Source organism: Oratosquilla oratoria, chromosome 19, assembly GCF_046742065.1.
Source record: "Oratosquilla oratoria isolate Oo_2021 chromosome 19, ASM4674206v1, whole genome shotgun sequence".
Lineage (NCBI taxonomy): Eukaryota > Metazoa > Arthropoda > Malacostraca > Stomatopoda > Squillidae > Oratosquilla > Oratosquilla oratoria.
In genome coordinates this window covers 50,796,690-50,806,689 of record NC_134795.1, presented here as the reverse complement: position 1 = coordinate 50,806,689, position 10,000 = coordinate 50,796,690, and the positions used below count along the sequence as shown (strand labels likewise).

Here is a 10,000-nt window from a genome sequence, read left to right as displayed (position 1 = left end):
GACCCTGCGGGAAGCACGGGGTGCTCATTCATGCATGACGGTCATGAAAATACAGGCTGGTTAGCGTGCTTGAATACCAACTCAGCCTGACGTCAGCGTACAACCAGAGAGACTGGGATAACGCTGTGATACGGGCTGTTAAAAAAAAAAAAAAAAAAAAATTATATATATATATATATATATATATATATATATATATACATATATAAACATATATATATATATATATATATAATATATATATATACAAATATATATATATATATATATATATATATATATATATATATATATATATATATATATATATATGGGAAGGACGACCACCACATTATCGAGAAGAATCGCCATGCACTTGCAACATGGAGGACCTAAGCAACACCACTGGACCCAGCATCGACGCCACCTCGATAGGGAGCCTATGGTAAAAAACACCCAAGTTGTGGCAAAAGAGGAGGACCCACAGCACTTGGCTATTTTGGAAGCCATCTGGATAAAGGAGCTGCAACCTGCCATTAATAGGCAGGTAAATGACTTCGCCCTCCTCCCTAGCATGAAACCTGTTCCGAGGAGCCAGATGGACAAGGCAATACAAGGCACGCACGCGCACACACACACACACACACACACACACACACACACACACACACACACACACACACACACACACACACACACACACACACACACACACACGTGGCGAAGTTGGTAGAATTCCTGGCTGCCACTACGGCTGTCCGGGTTCGAATTCCGCCCATGGCTGAAATAATTTCAGTATCGCTGCTGTGCGGGTTGTTACTCCAACTCTCGTGAGCGGGGAGTTGGGTGTGTGTGTACGTGTAAGGTCACAGCATAACCCATAGATCGGTCGTATGAGCTCTAAGCTCCCTTCCGGAAGGAAATGGCTGTCGATCACAAGTCCAACACGTGGTCCAAGACTATGGTGATTCTCACACAACACCACAACCCGTCCCCTTGCATCACCCGTGCCAGCGAGTGCCTGCGTCTGTTGTCAGACCGAAACTCATCTTTTTGACGCCGTAAAATCACCTCAGGCAAACTATTTCCCTTTCTCAACACTATCACATACAATGTCATTTGGTATTATGCTGGAGGAAAAATTATTTTCCTCCAGCATTATCAGATTCCTTCCCGAAAGCTGCGGGATGCCACTCTGCTTCGACAGTCGAAGGAAAAATAACCCAGTGTGATTGCGCCACCATTAACGTACGTATCTGGACCATTCCTTATGAACTCGCAGTAATGGATCTAAATTGGACAAATTCAAATTTAAGGATGAAATAGGCGAGAACTGGTTTACCAATAGAGTGTTCAACGAATGGAATAGACTTAGTAACCATTTAGTGAGCGCTGAAAGAATTGGTTGTTTTAAGAGACGAGATAACTTTATGGATGGGGTAGACACGTCGTAATGGACATGGAACTGCCTAGAGTAGGCAGTAAATTAGTCTATACGAGGCCGTCTGTGGTGTACTTGTGTAGAGAGGCCTGCATCAGGTTCCTGGAACTGTCAGTGGTACATTACTCAAACGAAACGGACTGGGGATCGAGGTGGTAAGGGTACGAGGCTAACCACCAAGAGTTATTCACTTTCAAGTTATGTTAGACACACGGAAACACACACACACACACGAACATACACACACACACACGCACACACACACACGTACACACAGACATGCAACCAGTATCCATACTTTATCTCCTTATTTCTTAAAACCGAGCAAAATCCCAATATGTTCTTGTGCGTTCAAGACGAATAGATGGAGAAAGCGCAAACAAACAAACAAACAAACAAACAAACAAACCTACAGAAGAGGATCGAGAAGAGGCGTGATAAGCAATTCACCCTCGTCTTCATCGTCCCTTTGACTCAGTTGAGCATCACCCTCATGCTAGCCCTCGGAGTAGCATAACACCAGAAACACTCGCATAACGCCAGAAACACTTGCATCAAGCACGTTGCATTCTCGCGGCACCCACCCCACGCTCTCTCCCTCTTTCTGTCTCTCCTATATACACACACACACGCACACACACACACACACGCACACACACACACACACACACACACACTTTCTCTCTCACATACTCTGTCTCTCTCTTTCTCTCTCTCTCACACACACTCGTAAATACATCTTGATGCATACACTTACACATACACATATTGTTCTCTCATTTTTGACAAACAATACCTGTAAGACACTACTAGATATCATTCCCCAAGGTTGGGGGTCAGAGGGAGGAGGAAGAAAAGAGGGAGGAGAAGGAGAAAAGGAGAGTAGGAGGAGAAAAGAAGAGGAGAAGGAGGGGGAGGAGGAGGGGGGGAGGAGGAGGGGGAGGAGTAGGAGGAGGAGGAGAAGGAGGAGGGTGAGATGGAGGGAGTAGGGGAGGAGGAGAAGAGGAGAGAGAGGAAGAAAAGACCGGGTATCAAGAAGGAATCAGAGAGGCTCAGAGCATTGTCTTACTGTCACGCGGTCGCTGTCCAAATACTGACCTTGAATCTCATTCGCAAGGAAGACAGTTCTCAAAGTGCTTCCCGGTCTGTTCACCAGTTCAATCTCGCAGGGAAAGAACACGGATGAACACAATGTCGACACCCGTCTATTTTGTAACGTTGAAGAGCCTTTCGACGGCCCATCAACTTTTTCTTGTTTTTATTCAAAGATCAAATTCAGTGATTCGTTGTTTTTACACCAAGTCCTTACTTGCAACGGAGTCGTGAGATGTTCACTATTTCAGTTTAGCAACACTGTTTAGTTCTTTTTTTTCATTGGTATTATCAACATTAAGGGCTTCCTTTGTTATAGTAAAAAAAAAAAAATCATAAACAAGTCTGGCATTGGTAGTAATTTTACTTTTGGAAACCAATTTCTCCTATTGTTTCAGTATTAACCAGAGGTCAAATATCGTCTTTATTATCTAACATATTTGAATGTTCGGGGACAAATTACCTATTGTTCAAGGATTTCTTAGCACTGTTCAACAAAATGGTTTAATAGTTAATCAGTTTTGTCTGCGGTATAGAAGACGTCCTCTTTTCAATTATCTACGGAACGGTGATGCATGGGTCTTTTGTTCAGTGCGTTTTTTTCGGCGAAGAAGAGGAAAGAGGAAAACTTACAATCTATATAAGAACTCCGCAATGACTATTTCTACTATTGTCATCACGTACGAATAATTCCACCATCATCATTACTATTATCACCATCACTATCATTTACAGTTTCTGCTTTATTTATATTTGCAGTTCACATTACACTACAATTTCTGAATCCAATCCCTTATTTCTAGGTCACGTCAAGACCACAACTTCCAGACATTACGAAGACACTCGCCCACCAACTCACTTAAACTTTGCCTGCAATCACTCTCTGGGACGACTCGAATCCTGCACGCGCTATCCGGGACGACCCGAAGCCTGTATGCACTTTCCGGGACGACCCGAAGCCTGTATGCACTTTCTGGGACGACCCGAAGCCTGTATGCACTTTCCGGGACGACCCGAAGCCTGTATGCACTTTCCGGGACGACCCGAAGCCTGTATGCACTTTTCGGGACGACCCAAAGCCTGCACGCGCTATCCGGGACGACCCGAATCCTGTATGCTCTTTCCTGGACGACCCGAAGCCTGTATGCACTTTCCGGGACGACCCGAAGCCTGTATGCACTTTCCGGGACGACCCGAAGCCTGTATGCACTTTCCGGGACGACCCGAAGCCTGTATGCACTTTCCGGGACGACCCGAAGCCTGTATGCACTTTCCGGGACGACCCGAAGCCTGTATGCACTTTCCGGGACGACCCGAATCCTGTATGCTCTATCCGGGACGACCCGAAGCCTGTGTGCACTTTCCAGGACGACCCGAAATCTGTATGCACTTTCCGGGACGACCCGAAGCCTGTATGCACTTTCTGGGACGACCCGAAGCCTGTATGCACTTTCCGGGACGACCCGAAGCCTGTATGCACTTTCAGGGACGACCCGAAGCCTGTATGCACTTTCCGGGACGACCCGAAGCCTGTATGCACTTTGCGGGACGGCCCGAAGCCTGCACGCGCTATCCGGGACGACCCGAAGCCTGTGTGCACTTTCCAGGACGACCCGAAATCTGTATGCACTTTCCGGGACGACCCGAAGCCTGTATGCACTTTCTGGGACGACCCGAAGCCTGTATGCACTTTCCGGGACGACCCGAAGCCTGTATGCACTTTCCGGGACGACCCGAAGCCTGTATGCACTTTCCGGGACGACCCGAAGCCTGTATGCACTTTCCGGGACGACCCGAAGCCTGTATGCACTTTCCGGGACGACCCGAAGCCTGTATGCACTTTCCGGGACGACCCGAAGCCTGTATGCACTTTCCGGGACGACCCGAAGCCTGTATGCACTTTCCGGGACGACCCGAAGCCTGTATGCACTTTCCGGGACGGCCAGGAAGCCTGTATGCACTTTCCGGGACGACCCGAAGCCTGTATGCACTTTCCGGGACGACCCGAAGCCTGCACACACACTCACGAACGCTTAACGTGTGCACGAAGTGCCCTCGAAGTCGCAGGTACAGACGGAGTAGCTGCAGAAGGAGGAGGAGGAGGAGGAGTAGTGGAGACTTACCCTCCCGACGCCCCACGCCGAACTGGGCCTTCAGCACGTACGCAACCACAAAGAACCCTAGTCTCTGACGTCATACCCGGGTAAGAAGAGAGTCTGGGAGGTTTTCCCGTCTGGGTGGGTCTTGTGGGTGGTTCTACGCTAGCTGGCGTAATAAGCCACGCCTCTTTCGATACCTCTGACATCTCTGTCACCTCATTGGTGGAGTGACCAAACGGTCACGTGTCGCATCCAAATTATACATAAGAACAGAAGAATATAAGAATGGAGGAAACTGCAAGAGACCATAATGCCTACACTAGGTAGTACCACGTCCCTTGCCACCTGACATCACTATCCATACAGTTATCTAATCTCTCTTAATCAATTATTTCAACGCTCAATATATGGTTACTAAGTCTATTCCATTCGTTAACCAATCTGTTAGTAAAGCAGTTCTCGCCTATTTCCCTTTAAACGAAACGTGTAAACAAGGACGATGCATCAAAGATGACGTCACAAAAATAGGCGGAGTCTGAGGGTCTGACGTCACAAACAGTCGTATCTTTAACCCTTAGCTGTACTAGAGTTTCCTATATTGAATAAAATCCTCAGATACCAAATAATGAGTGTACTGAAGTAATCTTAAGCCGGGTCCACACTTGTTGCATTTCCACGTATCGTATCATCTTTGCGTACCACCTACTGATATGATACGGTGCAACAGGGTATTGTACCCACTTGTTGCGTATCCGCCTGCTGCATGAAACCGATCGTAATGGATGCCTACATTCTGTGAAAACAGTATTCCCTGTACGTTTGCCCACTAGCAGTCAGGTACCTGCATTTCTGAAATAACAAGTAAAGGAAAATTATATGTTCATGTCCATAAAGTAAGGGAATACTGCTTTCACGGAATGCAGGAATTCGTTACGATCGGTTACATGCAACTGGTTGCGTCGGTGTGCGAACTGCCATAGGTCTTAACCTTTACTAAAGGTGAATAAAACCCTCTGGGTTTAGCCAGAATAAAGCCTGAGTGGGTCACAGTGGGTAACCATCTATATGAAGAGATTTCCCTCGAATAAATAAAACGAACGAGTCACTTATCATAAGGAAACGGGTGGCTCACTAGATTCGGTGTTCAGAATAATGTTGAAAGACAAATGAATGAATAAATACATAAATAGAAAATAAAATGAATAACCAAAACAGTATTGGATAAGAACTGCTCTTCAGCTGAAAAGGATTGCTTAGCACCATCGAAAACTATCATTACCGTATAAAAGTCTTCAGGTTTGAAGTTGTACTGCAGGACCACTGGGCTATCCACGTGAAGACAACACAGCCTCTGTGTTTTACCACAAATCGAACCCGGGTTTCTCGCAGAGGCAAGAACGCAAACCACTGAACCTCGATGGTTCCTATCACCCTGTGGAAAGGATTAACTGGGATTTAAACCATTTATTCATATCCGTGTTTCTTAACCTGGGCTGCCGCAAAATTCTGTTTCTTCTAATTGTGTATCAGGTTCGTCCCTGTAACCATATGTGTAGATATTGCTATGCTACCATGACCTGACTACAGTGGGTGCTGAAATTGGAAACTGATTTACAGCATCTCGTATTGTTGTTGTTGTTGTTGTGGACTTAAGTTTATCAGGGCTTCTACCCTAATCTCGCATCAGCTGATGTTAACAAATTCCATGTGTCTTTACCCCCTTCCCCTTACCGAAGTGGTCCAGTCAACATGAATGAAATAGCCTGACGTCAGCTAGGAACAGTGCCCCCACGGAGGGGCTGGTGCTTTGTCGACGAGTGCATGCAAATCAAGCGCTTTTGCGCGATCTGGAGAATGCGCGCATCAAGCATATACTCACGAAGAAAGTAATCCTCGCTCGCCCACATATGGTCCTCAGACGCATGCGCGCACATACGTCATGAAACATACAGCGCGCAAAAACTCACGTCAGCACACGCACGCACGCACGCACGCAAACTCACAGCTTGCTGATACTAAGCTTTGAAGCATAGCAAGTGATCACTGGAATCGAATGAATATTCATGAATGTTTACAATGACCTCGAATAAAATGTCTAGGGTCATATGGTTGTCTTAGTAATATTACTCTTAGTAATAATAGTTTTAGTATTATGTTCTTTTTTAGGAAAAACTGGGGAAGACATGGAAACTAAGATTTCTCTGCATACATTTTGTGTAAGGACTGTTTTGGGGCAATGGTCACAAAAATTACGAATGTAATCTAACCCAATTAGGTGTAAAGTTATGCATGCAAGTAAAAACGATAGTATGATTACAAGTTATTTGAAAAAAAAAAAAAATCTAGCCGAAGTGGAGAATGACAAAAAATCTTGGCGTGATGATAAGTAACGACATTAAACCATCTAAGCATTTTATTTCAGAGAAATGAAATAGATACTGGGATATTTTGACTACGAAAATCCAACTATCGTCAGCCGGTTACATAGATCACCGGTCCGCCCACTCTTATGATATGCTGTTTCTGTATGGTCCCCGAATTGGATTAAAGACACTGATAGATTGATAGAGTGAGGCAGTGAGACGGAAAAATCATAATGTATATAAGAAACAAAACATACGAAAAGAGCATAAGCTATTTGAGCCTAACCTATCCTCTCTCTCTCTCTCTCTCTCTCTCTCTCTCTTTCTTTCTTTCTCTCTCTCTCATATAAAGACTCTGTGGGACTATACACAAGCCTCTATGTTTTTAGAAGGAACTAATTACATTAAAATTAAGAATAATTTCACACTAACACGGGATCCAATCATCTCAACATACATTCAAATACTCTTCCATCGCGCACACAACTTTACGTTGACGATTCTAACACTTACAAAGCCTCCTCAAACAATACTTGTGCAACATTTAGGCAATATCACAATCTCACCCCCCTATCAGGTGGCTAGGACGGTGCCCTATACAAAGGACTTTGTACAGTGGAATTTAATGAACTATACCCTTGGTCCAACTCGCTGGCGGTAGAGTTCGAGCCGCCGTCACCTCGACCTCCGTCGCAAATAGCGGCGCTCTAACCCGCTCAGCCAGCGAGTACTATATACACCAAGAAATTCCCATCCTTCTAGTTTTTCTTCTCACGCTAAACATCACACACGACAACATGGCATCATGTACTCGTAACACAGAGCAGATGGGTGTTCAGCTCCTCTAGATCCTGCAACAGCAACATGTATTCAAATGCAAAACTCCCGTAAGCACTGCTTCTCAGTACTTTGTACAGGTTGAGGTGTTTCCTTACACGGTAAAGTACTTATAAAACTTAACAATAGGCGTTACATTTGCATGGCGAGATTCATAAGGTGGTTAAACGACCTTTTGAAAGCGACTGTACATCCACGCCACACATAAACACTGCAGGTCTTGTCTGGGTTGCTTTGGCTCATTGCTACCACTTACGGACAACCCACCGTCGCCCTCCTCCTCCTCCTCCTCCTCCCCCTCCGTCCTCCGTTTCTTCTCTTTCTCTTTCCTTCTCCCTCCATTTGTCCTCCTACCACCTCCTTCTTCTGTCTTCGACTTCATATCCTTTCCACTTTGTCTTCTGTTCTTAAACACCTCGTGATCCACATACCTTTGTTCACACAATTTTTTTCTCGTGTTTTGTTCTTTCACTTGTTTTTTCTCCGCTACGTCATCTCTTTCTCTCTCTTATTTTTTCATCCATCTTTTGCTCCCCGTGTCACTTCCAGTTATCGTCCTTGTCTCACACATATCCTTTCATATCCATCTCTTATTTGCTTTGCTCTTCCATTCTGCCTTCCTCCTCCGCTCGTCCAGTTTTCCTTCTGTCCTTTTCTATTCTTCTTTACTTCTTATTGTTCTGAAGTTGCTCCCCATATATATTTCTCTCCTTCTTTCGTTGTAACGGATACACAGCGTAACGGTTACATATTCTCTCTTATCTCTCACCCCCTCCCCACTTTTTGTTTTTCTCCTTATTTGCTAATTTCCTTTGAAAGCCTCTGCACTTTTTTCCTCCAAGAGTACCTCTCTTCTTTATCCTCCTTTTTCTTCCATTCTTCGTAATCTCTTCTTTTTACAACATAATTTTTTTTTCTCTCCCATTCCTACTCCTCCTGATCCTCCCTCTCCTTCTTTCCTCTCCTCTTTCCTCCTGCTCTTTATTTTATTTTTTTCCTCCTCCTCCCTCGCACTCGCTAATTCCCCTCAGGGTTGGTTTCCTCTCTCTTTCTTTCTCTTTTTCTTTTGAGGGGGGTGGGGGAAGGGGGCATTTCCTTTTGCTTACCTTTCCTTACCCTTGTATTGCCTTGCCTTTGCCTCCTCATCTTTCCTTTGCCCACGACGTGCAATAATCAGTACCAACAACCAACCTCAGCAAACTTTGAATCCGGAATATGCTCTTCGTCTGGTTTGGTGTGTGACTTTTCGAATTCCACGGTACATTTTTCCATAAAAAACTAAAGAAAATATAGATGACGTGTTCTGTAGTTAGGCTTCCTGGCTATAGAGAATGATCTAAACCGTAGTTCTGATTCCAAAGAAGTCTTGGCCGATGCATGTAAGCAAGGCAATATTTATTCATGGTTCACAAATGAATACCATACTCAGAACTAGAGTCTAGTAAGGAGGGTGCGTGAACACACACACACACACACACACACACACACACACACACACACACACACACACACACACACACACACACACACACAACCTTCGACCTTATCAACACTGATGTGGCCCCGACCTTTGGTCGCAGCAAACAAACAAACCCTCATCTGTGGACTCCCTGCGCATTTTGTACTCATATTAGACTAATTCTAAAATTAGCACAATTTTTATATTGTCAGTGTATTTCTGTATAGGTGTTCTATCTATATGCCAAGGTAGTTTTCCCCTTACCGGGGAGGTAGCCAAAAAACAAAGGCATAAAATTCAATCTCACCCATTTCATTCCCACCCATTCCATTCCTATCCACTACCATTTCCTCCCTTTCATCTTCACTCCTCATGGATGACGGGTCATCACTATATCCCGCCCACTGCCTTGGGTCAAAAGCAATGCAGCAAGACGCAGCACATCCACAGCAAGGCCGCTTCACTTAATCGGCGACTCCCCCTCTCCTCCCCCTTATGCAGAAAAATAGCAGATGGGGAGAAGTCGCTTCGGGCTGCGTCAAAACATCATTCACACATATCATTCACTCCCTAACCCCCATCCCCTACCCACTCCCTTCCTTCCATCACAGTATCATACACTGTCATTCTTCACTCACCCTAATCTCCCGCTTTCTTCCTACCCTGCTCAACAGACATCACCCTTCTCCTCAATGTCCCTTTCACCCCATCCATCTATCTCATCCTCGAT

General features: G+C 45.0%; 1 protein-coding gene across 3 annotated transcripts in view; it reads right to left on the bottom strand.

Annotated features, from left to right (window-relative positions):
• Nucleotides 1-10,000, bottom strand: part of LOC143035876 (uncharacterized) — a 356,485-nt gene that overhangs the window by 45,489 nt on the left and 300,996 nt on the right. The window contains exon 1 of one of the 3 annotated variants that reach the window (XM_076202988.1): nt 2,519-3,510. The exons of the other annotated variants lie outside the window; for them this stretch is intronic. The gene's annotated coding sequence lies outside the window, so the exon portion shown is untranslated. Of the gene's footprint in view, nt 1-2,518; nt 3,511-10,000 lie in introns of those variants that run through there. 3 annotated transcript variants of the gene reach the window in all.